At 42.8% G+C, this 17854-nt stretch overlaps 1 long non-coding RNA gene across 1 annotated transcript; it reads right to left on the reverse strand.

The window, feature by feature from the left end:
• Nucleotides 1-2262: 2262 nt before the first annotated feature.
• Nucleotides 2263-17702, reverse strand: LOC146404695 (uncharacterized). The gene is made up of 2 exons (XR_014841518.1): nt 17472-17702; nt 2263-3302 (listed from the first exon to the last, which is right to left on the reverse strand). It is a non-coding gene; the product is annotated as an uncharacterized LOC146404695 (long non-coding RNA).
• Between the last annotated feature and the right edge of the window lie 152 nt (nt 17703-17854).

The raw sequence follows: 17854 nt of genomic DNA on the forward strand, positions 1-17854 counted from the left end.
CATTCATTCATTCAACGCGTATTGAGCCCCTGCTGTGTGCCAGTCACTCTCCAGCAGTATACAAAAGAACAAGTGCCCTTATTTTCACCGGGCTTATATTTCAGCAAGAAACATATGTCGAACAAGAAAATTAAGTGAAAAAGACGGTGCACTGTACCAGCTACTTCTTTAGGTCACCTATAACTCATGCTTGCTGAAAGCAGCCTGGTCTGGAAGAAAGAGCATGAACATCTGTCCTGGTTCTCAGTGCCGCCTCTTGTTTGCTGGGTGACCTGGAGTCCGAGTGGCCACATTTATTTTATTTTAGTCTTTTTGCCATTTCTGGAGTCGCTCCTTTGGCATATGGAGGTTCCCAGGCTAGGGGTCCAATTGGAGCTGTAGCCGCTGGCCTACACCACAGCCACGGCAACACCAGATCCTTAACCTACTGAGCAAGATCAAGGATCGAACCAGCAACCTCATGGTTCCTAGTCGGATTCACTAACCACTGAGCCATGACGGGAACTCCCTGAGTGGCCACATTTGTGATTCTAAATGTGTATAGGCTGTAGGGGTCAGGGGCAGGTGTAACCAATGTGATTACAATTCCTCAGCTGTAACATTTTAAACTGTCATCAAACATTTCGGTGAAATAGAGAATAATGTAATGAACACTTAATATACACACCTACCAGCTTAATGACATGAAACTGGGGGTTCCCATCGTGGTGCAGCCGAAATGAATCTGACTAGGAACCATGAGGTTGCAGGTTCAATTCCTGGCCCCGCTCAGTGAGTTAAGGATCCGGCGTTGCCATGTCCATGGTGTAGGTCACAGATGAGGCTTGGATCCTATGTGGTTGTGGTGTAGGCTGGCAGCTATAGCTCTGATTAGGTCCCTAGCCTGGGAACTTCCATATGCCGTGGGTGTGGCCCTAAAAAGACAAAAAAGTAAAAATAAAAAAAAATTTTTAAATAAGACATGAAACTGCAAATTCAAGAATTCAAGGTGTCTCTTTCCCCCTTCTTTTATTTTCTTTTTTCTTTTTTTTTATTCTTTTCCTTTTTCCCCCCTTCTTTTTATGGCTATTCCTGAGATGTCATTGGAAGTTCCTGGGCTAGGCGTCATATTGGAGCTGCAGCTAAGGCCTATGCCACAGCCACAGGAACGCTGGATCAGAGCTGCATCTGTGACCTATACTGCAGCTTATAGCAACACCAGTTCCTTAGCTCACTGCATCCTCACAGAGACAACAGCAAGTCCTTAACCTGCTGAACCACAATGGGAACTCCTCAAGGTGGCTTTGTCATGTGTCAGCTTGGCTGGCTTGAACTGGGTTTCCCAGAATTCCCTTCCCTGTGTGTTTCTGCCGAATTAGCCACAGGAGACTTTTCCTGGGATTTGGAGAGCAGTGCCGAAGCCATATTATTTCTTACACATGGAAGGTCAGGGCACTGGCTTTTTTTTTTTTTTTTTTATAATTTTTTTATTTTCCCACTGTACAGCAAGGGGATCAAGTTATCCTTACATGTATACATTACAATTACATTTTTCCCCCACCCTTTGTTCTGTTGCAACATGAGTTTCTAGACAAAGTTCTCAATGCTACTCAGCAGGATGTCCTTGTAAATCTATTCTAAGTTGTGTCTGGTAAGCCCAAGCTCCCGATCCCTCCCACTCCCTCCCCCTCCCATCAGGCAGCCACAAGTCTCTTCTCCAAGTCCATGATTTTCTTTTCTGAGATGTTCATTTGTGCTGGATATTAGATTCCAGTTATAAGTGATATCATATGGTATTTGTCTTTGTCTTTCTGGCTCATTTCACTCAGGATGAGATTCTCTAGTTCCATCCATGCTGCTGCAAATGGCATTATGTCATTCTTTTTTTATGGCTGAGTAGTATTCCATTGTGTATATATACCTCATCTTCCGAATCCAATCATCTGTCGATGGACATTTGGGTTGTTTCCATGTCCTGGCTATTGTGAATGAATGTCCTGGCTGCAATGAACATGCGGGTGCATGTGTCTCTTTTAAGTAGAGCTTTGTCCAGATAGATGCCCAAGAGTGGGATTGCGGGGTCATATGGAAGTTCTATGTATAGATTTCTAAGGTATCTCCAAACTGTTCTCCATAGTGGCTGTACCAGTTGACATTCCCACCAACAGTGCAGGAGGGTTCCCTTTTTTCCACAGCCCCTCCAGCACTTGTTATTTGTGGATTTATTAATGATGGCCATTCTGACTGGTGTGAGGTGGTATCTCATGGTAGTTTTGATTTGCATTTCTTTTTTTTTTTTTTTTTTTTTTTTTTGGTCTTTTTGCTATTTCTTTGGGCCACTCCTGCGGCATATGGAGGTTCCCAGGCTAGGGGTCGAATCGGAGCTGCAGCCACCGGCCTACGCCAGAGCCACAGCAACGCGGTATCCGAGCCGCGTCTGCAACCTACAGCACAGCTCACAGCAACGCCGGATCGTTAACCCACTGAGCAAGGGAAGGGACCAAACCCGCAACCTCATGGTTCCTAGTCAGATTCGTTAACCACTGCGTCACGATGGGAACTCCTGCATTTCTCTTATAATCAGTGATGTTGAGCATTTTTTCATGTGTTTGTTGGCCATCTGTATATCTTCTTCGGAGAAATGTCTATTCAGGTCTTTCGCCCATTTTTCCATTGATTGATTGGCTTTTTTGCTGTTGGGTTGTATAAGTTGTTTATATATTCTAGAGATTAAGCCCTTGTCGGTTGCATCATTTGAAACTATTTTCTCCCATTCTGTAAGTTGTCTTTTTGTTTTCTTTTTGGTTTCCTTTGCTGTGCAAAAGCTTTTCAGTTTGATTAGGTCCCATGGGTTTATTTTTGCTCTAATTTCTATTGCTTTGGGAGACTGACCTGAGAAAATATTCATGATGTTGATGTCAGAGAGGCACTGGCTTTTTTTGGGCACTGCTGTTTCTCCATTTACCTTGTTGGCCGGGGAAGCAGACAGGCCTGCAGGGCTCCACCTGGTCCTGCTTTTTTCTGCAGTATCTCTGATTGCCGAAACAGGTTTATGCTAAGCTCTGTGACAAAGGTGTCAGCTTCTCCTTCAGGATACCCTTCATTGAGGCTGGAGGCGGTGAGCAACTGACATAGCTTCCTGTCCATCCTTGTGGTTTTCAGCTCATGTTCATGGGTTCTGCCTTGTTCTCATGCTCCTCTATTTTGCATCTGTCTTCTCTTCCTGACTGCCCGCCCTGGGGACTGCCAACTCCAGCATCAGAGAAGAAACATTCTTCCAGAGAATTATTTAAACAGCCCCCACAATTGCATATGGTTAAGTCCTGTAACAAAGAACATATAGAGGTTGATAGGTATGCTGGTAGGTATGTAGGTAGACAGACTGCCAGATAGAGATGGGGAGGTATCTTGTAGAGGTTTTGCTTCTCTGGTTGATACACCCTGTATTTCCTCTTGATTACACCCTCCTCCATCCTCTACCTAGAAGTAATCAGGATCTCATATTTAGCATTTCTTATTCCTATTTTTACTCTATATGTGTTTTCCCATAAATGATATATAGTATTCATTATTGGATTCTCATTTAATATTTAATAAACAATAGCTCAAGCCTCTCCCAATCACTGCTTGATTATTGATTCTCAGATCTTCCTATTCCCAAAAGGTGTCTCCCTGTTTAGCTCTGGGGTCCCCAAAAGAGTGCCTCACATGAGACCACAAACCCCTCTGACCGCTGCTTGCCATAAAGCATGTGCCATTTCCTTCCTTTCCTGTTCCAAAGACCTGAGGGAATGTCACCATGGTCACTGCCATTGTGCACCTGCAGATCAAGAGTTGGCTCCCTGGCTCCCAGCTCACTGGTTCATGTGCCAAAGCAGATCTGGGTTCTGTCTGAAGAGGTCAAGGATGCCCTTTCCTCTGTCCCCAACACCACACATCTTCACCTCTGTCCCAAAGCAGCCCAGCTTGTGTCTAGGGTCTCAGATATTCTCTCATTAAATTAGGCTCTTCCTCTTGTCGCCTCCATCCCTCAGATCCTGAAAAAACACTCCTCCTTCAACCAAACCAAACTCACCTGCCACCCCATCACTACAGCAAGAGGCAACCTCTCAGAGAGTATCTTGGAAATTCATCCACAGTCAAATAACACTTACTCACCCACAGCTTAAAAGAAAAGATATAAAGAGATACAGAGAGGAAGCTAGGCATTTCCCACAGTTGCAGGGTGCAAGAGCACACAGTGATTTCACATTCGCCATCAAGGTCTCAATGTGACAGCAATGCAGGCATCTTCCCCAAGAACAGTGCATGAACAGTTGCTGTACCTTTAAGAAATGTAAGAGGATTCCATTGTGGCTCAGTGGTAATGAACCTGGCTAGTATTCTTGAGGATGAAATTTCGATCCCTGGACCTGCTCAGAGGGTTAAGGATACGGTGTTATCCTGAGCTGTGGTGTAGGTCTCAGAAGCAGCGCAGATCTGGCATTGCTATGGCTATGGTGTAGGCTGGCAGCTGCAGCTCCAATTCGACCCCTAGCCTGGGAACTTCTGTGTGCTGCAGGTGTGGCCCTAAAAAGTAAAAAAAAAAAAAAAAAAAAAAAGTGCCGTAGTTGCCATCTCTGCAGCAGCACCGGGATGCAGGTTTTTCAATCTCCACCTCAGCACAGTGCGTTAAAAACATACAGCATTGCCACAGCTGTGGTATTGGTCGCAACTGTGGCTCAGATCTGATCCCTGGCTGGGGAACTCCATATGCCACGGAGCAGTCAGAAAAGAAAAAAAAAAAAAAAAGAAATGTAAGAGCCTATACTGGTCTTTTTTTATCAAGTCAAAAAAATAGTACCCAAAGATTCACTCAATCAATTCATGTTAATTAGGTTCCAATCAAGTGTCAAGAACTAATTGATGGATGCTTGGGATCCATTGTAAAGTAAAACCAATCAAGAGCCCTGCCTTTGTGCAGTTTCTATTCTGGAACAGAACAAATTCTTGAAAATATTAACTGGTAGTTTATTTATTTATTTATTTATTTATTTTTAGGGCTGCACCCACAGCATATGGAGGTTCCCAGGCCAGGGGTTTAATCAGAGCTACAGCTGCCGGCCTATGCCACAGCCACAGAAATGCCAGATCTGAGCTGTGTCTGTGACCTACGCCATAGCTCATGGCAATGCCAGATCCTTAACCCACTGAGTGAGGCCAAGGATAAAACCTGAAACCTCACAGTTCCTAGTCGGATTTGTTTCTGCCGTGCCACAACAGGAACTCCTTAAATGGTAGTTTAATATCAACAAACAAACCACCCACTCAACAAATGGGCAGAAGGTCTAAATAGACATTTCTTCAGAGAAGACATACAGATGGTCAACAGGCACATGAAAAAATGCTCAACTTCACTATTAGAAAAATACAAATCAACATTACAATGAGGTGGAGTCCCCTTGTTAAGAGTCTGGTATTGTCAATATAGTGGCCCAGGTTTGCTGCTGTGGTGCAAGTTCAATCCCTGGCCCAGGAACTTTCATGTGCCATGGGCACAGACAACAACAACAACAACAGCTACAGTGAGGTATCACCTCACTCCAGTTAGAATGGCCCTCATCAAAAAGTCTACAAATACCGAATGATGGAAAGGGTGTGGAGGAGAAGGAAACACACTGCTGGTGGAAATGTAAATTGGTGCAGCCACTATAGAGAAGAGTATGGAGTTTTTTTAAAAACTAAAAATAGGGAGTTCCCGTCTTGGTGCAGTGGTTAACGAATCCAACTAGGAACCATGAGGTTACGGGTTTGATCCCTGCCCTTGGTCAGTGGGTTAATGATCCAGCATTGCCGTGAGCTGTGGTGTAGGTCGAAGATGCGGCTCAGATCCCGCGTTGCTGTGGCTCTGGCGTAGGCTGGCAGCTACAGCTCCGATTTGACCCCTAGCCTGGGAACCTCCATATGCCACAGGAGTGGCCCAAGAAATGGCAAAAAGACAAAAAAAAAAAAACAAACTAAAAATAGGGAGTTCCCGTCGTGGTGCAGTGGTTAACGAATCCGACTAGGAACCACGAGATTGTGGATTCGATCCCTGGCCTTGATCAGTGGGTTAAGGACCCAGCATTGCCGTGAGCTGTGGTGTAGGTCGCAGACACGGCTTTGATCCTGCGTTGCTTGGTTGTGGTGTAGGCTGGAGGCTACAGCTCCGATTAGACCCCTAGCCTGGGAACCTCCATATGCCATGGGCGCAGCCCAAGAAATGGCAAAAAAGACAACAACAACAACAAAAACCCCTAAAAATAGAGCTACTATATGATCCTGCAATCCTACTTCTGGGCATATATGGGGAGAAAACTCTAATTGGAAGAATACATGCACCCCAATGTTCATTGCAGCACTGTTTACAATATCCAAGACATAAAAGGTACCCAAATGTCCATTAACAGAGGAAAGGATAAAGATGTAGTACATACACACAATGGTATATTACTCAGCCATTAAAAAAGAATGACATAAGACTTCTCGTCATGGCTCAGCGGCAATGAAATCAACTAGCATCCATGAGGAAGTGGGTTCTATCCCTGGCCTCACGCAGTGGGTTAAGGATCCAGCATTGCTGTGAGCTGTGTGTAGGTCACAGACTTGCCTCAGATCTGGTGTTGCTGTGGCTGTGGTGTAGGCCAGTATCTGCAGCTCGGATTTGACCTCTAGCCTGGGAATTTCTATATACTGTGGGTGTGGCCCTAAAAATACAATGAAATAAAATAAAATTAAATAGAATGAAATGCCATTTGCAGCAGCATTTGTAGACCTAGAGATCATTATACTAAGTGAAGTAATTCAGACAAAGACAAATATCGTATGATATAACTTACATGTGGAATCTAATAAAAAAGATTCAGGAGTTCTCATGTTGTGCAGCAGGTTAAGGATCTGGCATTGTCACTGCAGCGGCTTGGGTTGCTGCTATGGCACAAGTTCAGTCCCTGGCCTTGGAATTTCTGCATGCCATGGCGTGGCCAAAAAAATAAAATTAAATAAATTTAAAAAATGATACAAGTGAACTTATTTACAAAATAGAAATAGACCCACAAACAGGAAACAAATTTTCAGTCACCAAAGGGGAAAGGGGTGGGGAGAGATAAATTAGGAGTTTGAGATTAACATATACACACTACTATATATAAAACAGATGACTAACGAGGACCTACTGTATAGCACAGGGAACTCTACTCAATATTTTGTAATGATCGATAAAGGAAAAGAATCTGAAATAGACGTAACTGAATCTCTGTGCTGTAAACCTGAAATTAACACAATATTGTAAAATAACTACACTTCAATAAAAAAATATATAAAATTGAAGTTCCTGCTTTGGCACAGCAAGTTAAGGATCTGGCATCGCTGCAGGTGTAGTGTAGGTCATATTTCTGGCTTGGATTTAGTCCCTGTCCGTGGGCGCAGAAAAAAAAAATTACATGTATACACACACACACACGTCTATATATACATGTACAGATATATGTATATATGAAAGTATATATATATACTCACAGACATACATGTATATATATATACACTTTTTTTTTGTCTTTTTAGGGCTGAACCCATGGCATATGAAAATTCCCAGGCTAGGGGTAGAATCAGAGCTGCAGCTGCCAGCCTGTACACCACAGCCACAGCAACTTGGGATCCAAGTCACCTCTGCAACCTATACCACAGATCACGGCAACACTGGATCCTTAACCCACTGAGCAAGGCCAGGAATCAAACCTGCGTCCTCATGGATACTAGCCAGATTCGTTTCCACTGAACCGTGATAGGAACTCCTATACCTTTTTTAAATGGTAGTTTATTCTCCATCTCATATTTGTGCCTTCCCTTCAGAATCCCAAAGATATTTTTCAGGCCAAGTTTCAGCTGGAGCATCATATTTTCTTAAATTTGATTTTTTAAAATCAACTTTCTGAGGTATCATTTCCAAAATTCATACATTTCAAGGGTATGGTTAGTTGAGTTTTTTAAAAATGATACACTAGGCAGCATCCATCACAAAACAGAGAGAACACTTCCATCACCTCAGCATTCCCTTGTGGTCTAACACCCTTCACTCTATACAAATATCACTCTGTTTTCTGTCACTCTAGATTAGATTTGCCTTCCCTAGGGTCTCCTATAAATGAATAACACAGTATGTACTCTTCATTGGGCTTATTTATTTATTTTTCTTAGCAGAGCTTTTGTTTGTTTGTTTGTGTTGTCTTTTCAGGGCTGCACCTGTGGCATATGGAAATTCCCAGGCTAGATGCTGAATCAGAGTTGCAGCTATAGCTGCAACCTATACCACAGTTCACGGCAATATCAGATCCTTAACCCACTGATTGAGGCCAGGGATCGAACCCTTGTTCTCATGGATACTAGTCAGGTTCGTTTACCACTGAGCCACAACAGTAACTCAGTGTAGAGGTTTTTGTTGAGATTCATCCATGCTGTTGCCTGGTAAATCATGCCTTTTTATAATTGAGCAGCATTTCATTGCATGGCTACTCCACATTTTGTGTATCCATTCACCTGTTGACAGCCATTTGGGTTGTTTATACCTTTTTAAGCTGTTACAAATAATGCTACTATGAACATCTGTGTACAAGTCTTTGCCTGATTGAATGTTTTTATTTCTCCTAGGTAAAACGCCCAGGAGGTAAATGTATATTGGGCTGTTTGGTAAACATAGATTTCTTTTTTTGTAAAGACTTAAACATCTTCTCATATTTATACATTTTATGTGTATATTTTATCTTATGAATAAAATCTTTAAACATTTGACTTTTGATAAACTACCAACCTGTTTTCCAAAGTGGTTGTGTCCTTTTTCCTCCCATTAACAATGTACAAGATTTCCACTTGCTTCTCATGTTCACCAGCACTTGGTACCATCAGCCTTTTTCGTTTTAGTCATTCTTTTGGGTGTGTGTGGGGGGCTATCACATTGTGGTTTTATTTTTTAATTTATTTTTTTTTTTTTTTTTTTTTTTTTTTTTTTTTTTTTTTTTTTTTTTTTTTTTTTTTTTTTGTCTTTTTGCCATTTCTTGGGCCGCTCCCGCGGCATATGGAGGTTCCCAGGCTAGGGGTCGAATCGGAGCTGTAGCTGCTAGCCTACGCCAGAGCCACAGCAACGCGGGATCCGAGCCGTGTCTGCGACCTACACCACAGCTCACGGCAACGCCGGATCGTTAACCCACTGAGCAAGGGCAGGGACCGAACCTGCAACCTCATGGTTCCTAGTCAGATTCGTTAACCACTGCGCCACGACGGGAACTCCCTATTTTTTAATTTATTATTATTATTATTTGCTTTTTGCTTTTTGCCATTTCTAAGGCCACTCCCTCGGCATATGGAGGTTCCCAGGTTAGGGGTCCAATTGCAGCTGTAGCTGCCAGCCTCCACCACAGCCACGGCATCTCGGGATCCAAGCTGCGTCTATGACCTACACCACAGCTCACGGCAACGCCAGATCCTTAACCCACTGAGCAAGGGCAGGGATCGAACCCCTAATCTCATGGTTCCTAGTCGAATTTGCTAACCACTGAGCCACGACGGGAATTCCTGTGGTTTCATTTTTTATTTTCTATTTTTGACTGCCAGCACAGCATGTGGAATTTCCTGGGTCAGGGAATCCCGAGCCACAGCAGTGACCTGAGCCACTACAATGTTAACATCAGATCCTTAGCCCACTGAGCCACATGCAAACTCCGGAGCCACACGGGAACTCCATCGCTGTGTTTTTAAAGTGCCTTTCATTGTTTTCTTCTCCTTCTTCCCCTCTTCCTCTTATTCTTCTTCCTCTTCCTCTTCTTCCTCTTCTTCCTCCTCCTCTTCTTCTTCTCCTTCTTCTTTGGCTGCCCCATGGCATATGGAGTTCCCAGGCCAGGGATCAGACATGAGCCAGAGCTGTGACCTACACAACTGCTGAGGCAACACTGGATCCTCAACCCACTCTGCGGGGCCAAGGATAGAAACATTCCAGAGATGCCATGGATCCCATTGTGCCACAGCAGGAACTCCTTCCAGGCACTGTTTTAGTGCTTTATTAACTTACTTCTCACAACCACCTTATGAAGTGAGTTCACTTTGCATATGAGGAAACAGAGGCACAGAAGGTAAGGTGGGGGCCCAAGGGCACCACATACCTAGTAAGTGGTAGAACTAGGGTTCAATCTGGGGCACTCTGCCTCCAGACTTAGGACTCTTAACTCCTCTGCTGCACGAGCCACCTGAGATGATCTTGGGTGCCACCATGGGTGTCATTTATAAGGAGGCAGCCTGGGACCTGAAGAGAAGAGGTATTGCCTAAGTCATGGCTTTACCACTTAAAGACAGATGTCTGAAGAACCACATGCCAGGAAACAGAAGAAGCTGCAGCTGCCAGCCCACATGTGGGGGCTGGGCCAGGCTGAGGGCCAAGGGTCCCTGGTCTCAATCTCTGCCTCTCCCTGCTGAGCCCTGCCAAACGGCCACGTGGCAGCTCTGCCGGCAATAGATAGCGCAAGACCGTCCCTCATCCACCCACTTCCGCTGTTTCAATCCTGTCAGCGCCTAGGGAAGGGCCCCATCTGAGTCAGTAACCGTTATAAGAATCTGGGGGTAGGCCAGGGGAAAAAACAAGCTTGCTGCCTTGAATCCTTTCTGGAAACAGGTGGGGTATAAATTATAAATCAATACCTGTGCTAGTCCTGTAAGGGGAGAGGAAACAACCAAAGAAAACAGAAAACCCCACAACCACACCAAGTTTCCAATGTTTCCACCTCTGATTTTATGATACTCAAGGAATAGGACAGAGAGGCGGTCCCTGGACTTTGGAATTTCAAACACCAATGAAGTTTCACAAAAAAAGGAAAGGAAGGAATGACATTCATTTGGTTGTTTGGTAGCTTTTTACTTTGCCAGGAGGGACATTAATAAAATAACAACCTCTAATTGCTATCACCATTATGTCATAAAAGAAAGGACATATTAAGAACCCCTAAGGTATAAAAGATGATCTCAGAATAAGAGATGGTCTTTTAAATGGGATACATTAGCTTTATGAAAAAATACACTGTTATCCTGGTTTTTCTCATTGAAAATGGTATCATTGCCAGGTCCTCATTCCCAGGAACCCCTGGGGCAGTAGAAAGTTCATGGTCTGGAGAATCAGAGAGGTAAGTTCAAATCCCAACTCTGCGACTATCCCTGGAGCTCTCCGCGGCATCCTGGTTATCTACCTATTGCCATGTAACAAACTACCCTAAACTCAGTGGCATAAAAAACAACCATTTACTACATGTATGTATTCCGTGTGTCAGGAATTTGGACAAGACGCAGTGGCATAGCTTGTCTCTGCTCCAGTGTATATGGAAACACAGCTGGGAAGACTCAGATGGTTGCCAGTGACTCTAATGACTAAGGGTCAGGGTCATCTGAAGGCTTCTTCCTATATCTGGTCCCTGGGCCAGGATGACCTGAAGGCTGGGCTCAGCAGAGACTGTAACTGGAGCACCTACATGTGGCTTCTCCCCATGACTTGGGCTTCCTCGTAGCATGGGGGCCTCGGGGTAGTCACACGTTGTTTATGAGGCTGGTGGCTCAGTCGTCCAAGAATGAGCAGCTGGGAGTTCTCATCATGGCTTAGCAGTAACAAGCCCAATTAGTATTCATGAGGATGTGGGTTTAATCCCTGGTTCTGCTCAATGGATTAAGGATCTGGCATTGCTGCGAACTGTGGTATACGTTGCAGACATAGCTCGGATCTGGGGTTGCTGTGGCTGTGCAGCAACCAACCCATCTGAGCTGTGCAGCTCAGATTAGACCCCTAGAGTGGGAACTGCCATATGCCACGGGTTCAGCCCTAATGAAAAGAAGGGAGTTCCCTTTGTGGCTCAGTGGTTAACAAACCAGACTAGGAATCATGAGGATGTAGGTTCAATGCCTGGCCTCTCTCAGTGGGTCAGGAATCTGGCATTGCAGGGAGCCGTGGTATAGGTCAAAGACGCAGCTCAGATCCTGTGTTGCTGTGGCTGTGGCACAGGCTGGCAGCTACAGCTCTGATTCAACCCCTAGCTTGGGAACTTCTATATGCTGTGGGTGTGGCCTTAAAAAGCAAAAAATAAAATAAAATTAAAATTAAAAAAATAAAAAAATAAAAAATAAACAGAAAAGCAATGTATTCCATTGTGTAAGTACATCGTAATTAATTTAATCAATTTCTTACTTTGGATATATAAATCATTTCCAATTTTCATTGATTAAAAATAACTTAGCAATGAGTATATTGTTGCATATTTTAATTATCCATGATAACTTTTTTAGGATAAATTCCCAGAAATTGAATTTTTAAGGCTTTTGATGCTAAATTATAGTCCAAAAAAAAGTTTGAGTTCTTGACATTTCTATGGGTTAAATATGGTATAGTAAGGTCTCATCATACAATCAATAACTCACTTGAATTAAATTTACTGAGGGAGAGATGGGGGGGAGCTGAGATGATGTAGGGGTTTCTGCCTGTTATTGCCCTTCACAAGTTCATGAGACGTCTCCCTGCGGTGATGATACGGGAGGGTGTGGCCCTGCTCCTTCCTCAGCAGATCTCTGTCCCCATGCGGCTCTCATGGTGTGAGTACCACCACTCGATACGTGATTCTAGGGTTTTTTTGTTTGTTGTTGTTGTTGCTTTTTAGGGTCACACCCCAGTATATGGGAGCTCCCAGGCTAAGGGTCAAAACAGAGCTATAGCTGCCAGCCTACACCACAGCATCTCAGGATCCGAGCTGAGTCTGTGACCTACATCACAGCTCATGGCAATGTTGAATCCTTAACCCACTGAGTGGGACCAGGGATTGAACCCTCATCCTCATGGATCCTAGTCGGGTTCATTAACCCCTGAGCCATGAAGGGAATGCCTGATTCTAGTGTTTACACATCTTTTTTTTTATATGACATGCTCTTATCCTTCCACTTCTTCAACTAGAAATGAACAAAAATATCAAGTGGTCTGATTGATAGCTTGAGGAACAACTCATTGTATTAGACCATTTTGGACCATAGAAGTAATTTTTTACTGTGTACTATTTTTTGGTTTAAACCTCAGCATTGATATGGGAACTCAATATAAGGTACAGATACACCAGAAGTGATTTACCATGAAAAAAAAAAAGGAAGAAAGAAACTTGAGTATTAGAGCCTCTAATTTTTCCCCTTTAAGGCCCTGCGCAGGACCCTAGCAACAAAATAAAAATTACATGTGCAAACGTGAAATATTTTAAGTAATATCTGTTATGGTGGCTATTTTTCCAACTCCATCTCACAATCATATTTCCTTTTTTTTTTTGTCTTTTGTCTTTTGTTGTTGCTGTTGTTGCTATTTCTTGGGCCGCTCCCACGGCATATGGAGGTTCCCAGGCTAGGGGTTGAATCGGAGCTGTAGCCACTGGCCTATGCCAGAGCCACAGCAACTCAGGATCCGAGCCGCGTCTGCCACCTACACCACAGCTCACGGCAACGCCGGATCGTTAACCCACTGAGCAAGGGCAGGGACCGAACCCGCAACCTCATGGTTCCTAGTCGGATTCGTTAACCACTGTGCCACGACGGGAACTCCACAATCATATTTCTTGTACCAAGTATTATTCAAGTGGTCAAAGGCGTTGCGGGGAGCTGGCTAAAGCAAAATTGAATTGGGAACATATTTTCTTAGGGTTTGAAGAGATATGTTTATGAAGTTGCCGTGATTTCCATGTTTAGTTTAAGCTATGGCTACTCCCCAGTGGAGGAATGGTTTCTAAGAATATTAGAAACTCACCCAGCTTCATGACGCAAAGGTACAGAGCTAAAGACTGGTGTGATCACGGTATGAATGCATCCTGCAGCCTTGCCCCTGGAAATGTTCAGATAGTGGCAGAGAAACAAGTTTGAAATGTACAGAGCCAACATCTAGTCTATGAATATTCTTCCAATCACAGGGTTCATAATAAAATTGTAATTGGAGGATTCAGTTCTCATCAATGCCTAATCAAAATGATTCTCCTCTTTTAGGAATTTTCTCAATAATATAGTGTATACAGTTATACATGCACTATATCTATTTTTTACCTTTTTTTGGGCCATGCCCCGAAGTTCCTGGGCCAGGAATCGAACCTGCGCCACAGCAGCGACAATGCCAGATCCTTAACCCATTGAGCCACCAAGGAACTCCTATCTTTTTACCTTTTTGATGGGCATGATGCAACGTAGAATGCATCAAGTTTTCCCTGTTTATAGAGAGTACAGAACTGTAGTGGGATTACAAAAAGCAAGTAAATCTGTGTGCAGTGATATATTTTATGAATTCCAATGGTAAATAAGAAACATTTCAATCAACCATGCTAGGATAAATACCAAATTATATTTCTATCCTCTTCATAAGGAATGGTAACACAAAAATCATTGTCAAATGAAGAGATGATGGGAGTTCCCGTCATGGTTCGGTGGTTAACAAACCTGACTAGCATCCATGAGGATGTGGGTTTGATTTGTGGCCTCGCTCAGTGGGTTAAGGATCTGGCGTTGCCGTGAGCTGTGGTGTAGGTTGAAGACGTGGCTTGGCTCCTGCGTTGCTGTGGCTGTGGTTGTGACCTGTGGCTATAGCTCCAATTGGACCCCTAGCCTGGGAACCTCCATATGCCGTCGGTTTGGCCCTAAAAAAGAGCAAAAAAAAAAGAGAGAAAGAAAGAAAGGAAGAAAGGTACAAAGAAAGCAAGACAGACAGACAGACAGACATGGTGAAAAACACACAGCTAGAAAATGTAGAAAAATATTACAAAGGAGTGTTAGGTAATTAATAAAAATGCCGTGATACTTTTACTGCTAGTGACATTTGTGATATTTTTCAGTTTTAAAAAAAAAATTTTTTTTTGTCTCTTTGTCTTTTTAGAGCACACATGCAGCATATGGAGGTTCCCAGGTTAGGGGTCTAATCTGAGCTGCTTCCACTGGACTATGCCAGAACCACAGCAACGCCAGATCCGAGCCACGTCTGTGACCTACACCACCCCTCACAGCAATGCCGGATCGTTAACCCCCAAGCGAGGACAGGGATGGAACCCGAAACCTCATGGTTCCTAGTTGCATTTGTTTCTGCTGTGCCACGATGGGAACTCCACTTTTCAGTTTTCAAAAAGTTGTAATTTGTTATGATTTCTTTTCTCTTTCTAAAAAACTATTTACAGCAGTTCCCTGGTAGGAACGGTTAAGGATCTGGTATTGTCATTGTTGTGACTTGGGTCATGGCTGTGGTGCAGGTTTGATCCCTGGCCTGGAACTTCCACAAGCCTTTGGTGCATCCAAAATAAGTAAATACATACATAAATAAATAATATTTAGAGTCATACTTAATTTTGTATTCATAGTTTTGAGCTTCCAAATTCTTAAAGTTTTAGTCCTTATAAACCTGAATATGCCCCTGAATATTTTACTATATATTTAATATGTATTCCTTTCCATGGTCAGTGAGATTGAATTTCACCTGTTAATTAACCATTTATACTTCTTCTTTTGAGCATTGCCTTTTCTTTTTCCTTATTTTTCTATTGGAGGGCTTTTGCCATTTTCTTATTAGTTTGCAAGAGTTCTTTGTCAAAGAATACCAACCTCTTGTCTGTTACATATGTTAGATTTTTCCTACTCTGTCATTTACCTTTTAAATTTACCAATGGTATTTTTGACAGAGAAAAATTTAAATATACATTCATTTATATTTTATACCAATACAGCAATTAATCTTTATCCCTAATGTACATACTTTACATTATTCCTGTTCTATGTATATATGTGTGTGTGTGTGTATATATAAATATACAAATAAATATATATTTATATATAAAATATATTTATATATTTATTCTATATATGTGTGTGTATAAATATAAATAAATATATGTATTAATGTTTAGAGTCATACTTAATTTTGTATTCAAAATATATACATATATAAAATACATATATTTATTTATCCCTGATGTACATACTTTACATTATTCCTGTTCTATATATATGTGTGTGTGTAAATAAAAATATATATAAATATATAATTATATATAAAAATAAATATGCATATTTATATATATATATTTATATTAATTGCTATATTTATATAGCAATTAATCTTTATCCCTAATGTACACATTTTACATTATTCCTGTTCTATATATATATGTGTGTATATATAAATATATAAATAAATATATATTTATTTATTTATATAAATATAAATAAATGGCTGCCCCACAGCATATGGAGTTTTCTGGCCAGGTATCAGTTGTGACCTATGCCACATCTGCAGCAATGCCGAATCCTTAACCCACTGTGCCAGGCTGGGGATTGAACAACAACAACAACAAAAAGTCCTAGGGGAGAACTTTGGCCCAGCTTGTGTCTGTGGCCAATTAAGGTAGTAAGACCTGTGAGAAAATGACATTTAACAGATTGGATATAAAATGAAGACGTCTTCCCAGAAGAAAGGGGAAAGGTGCAGGTCAAAATCAGATCATAAGCAGCCACCTTAACAGCAGTTCACCTGAAAAATAACAAAGTGAGCCACAGAGAGGGCTGCAAGAGTCTCATTGTCTAGAAGCCTGTATCCATTCTCTGGCCTGATGTTTTCAGGGTCAAGGACAAATTGGCAGGGGTTTATGATGGAGAGATGTAGCACGTGTAACAGTTACACTGAAAGAGATAGAATGAAACAAAAAAGCAACTTTCTTGTTTCTTGGTTCTTTTCTCTCCTCTGCCTCAATGCTTGCTCTGTTGAACACATCTCCCCACATCACCACCCCCCCCACCAGTCCTTGAGTGAAATCTGGTTGGTCCTACTAGTTTTCTGGTCCTCTTCAGATAACAGAAAGACCTCCAGACATTTTTTTTTTTTATTTGGTCTTTTGTTTTTTGCCTTTTTAGGGCTGCACCGGTACATATGGAGTTTCCCAGCTGCCAGCCTATGCCACAGCCACAGTAATGCAGCATCTGAGCCGTGTCTTCAACCTACACCACAGCTCACAGCAATGCCAGATCCCTAACCCACTAAGCGAGGCCGGGGATCCAACCTGAGTCCTCATGGATGCTAGTTGGGTTCGCTAACCACTGAGCCACAATGGGAACTCCCTCCAGACATTTTAATTCCATGAATAGTCTCACTTCATTCATTTAAATGTCCAGGTGTGTGCAGTAGTCAAACCTGAGGATTCCATTTATAAGAATAAGGGGGCATCTCCAGAGAGAAATGGCATGGGATCAGCTTCTCTCATTTCCCACCAAAAGGATTTCTTTGAAAACCCCCCCCCGCACCCCCGCCACCTCGCCTTGCTTCCCTCCCACCATCACTAACAGCATTTTGGACCTGGGGGTGGGGGAGGTCTTAGAAGCATCCTATTTGCTTGGTACTGTCCAGATCTGCCTAGGTATCCCAAGGTTCTGTCTGTGGGGTATCATTTTAACCATCTTACCTTGAGGAAGTTATGGTGAGGCTGAACAACAGATCAAGAGAAAGAAAGCAGCAAGTGTTACAGTTCTGCTACAATCACAGCTCCCTGGGTGGTAAACAAGCCAAGTAAACACAGCATGCCTGGTAAACACTGTCAACACAGGGGTAAACAAGGCAAAGGGGCAGAGGGGAACTACAGTTTAGGGGAAGGAAAAAGCAAGGGAGGATAGGCAGGTTCAGGATTGGCTAATTTGAGTAATTTAGTGGGCTTGAGGGCAGAGGAGCTGTCCCCAGCTGTCTGATAACTGGCCCTGGGGTGATAAGCTGGGTATATGGTGGCCTGTGTGAGCTCCTGATAAGGCAGTTGGTGGGGTGTGAACTTAAGGGGCTGTGTACGAAGGGGAA

This window comes from Sus scrofa, chromosome 3 (assembly GCF_054392235.1).
Source record: "Sus scrofa isolate SSC_HxYL_T2T_F1_AM1 chromosome 3, Sscrofa_HxYL_maternal_Yorkshire_Landrace_v2.0, whole genome shotgun sequence".
NCBI classification, from domain to species: domain Eukaryota; kingdom Metazoa; phylum Chordata; class Mammalia; order Artiodactyla; family Suidae; genus Sus; species Sus scrofa.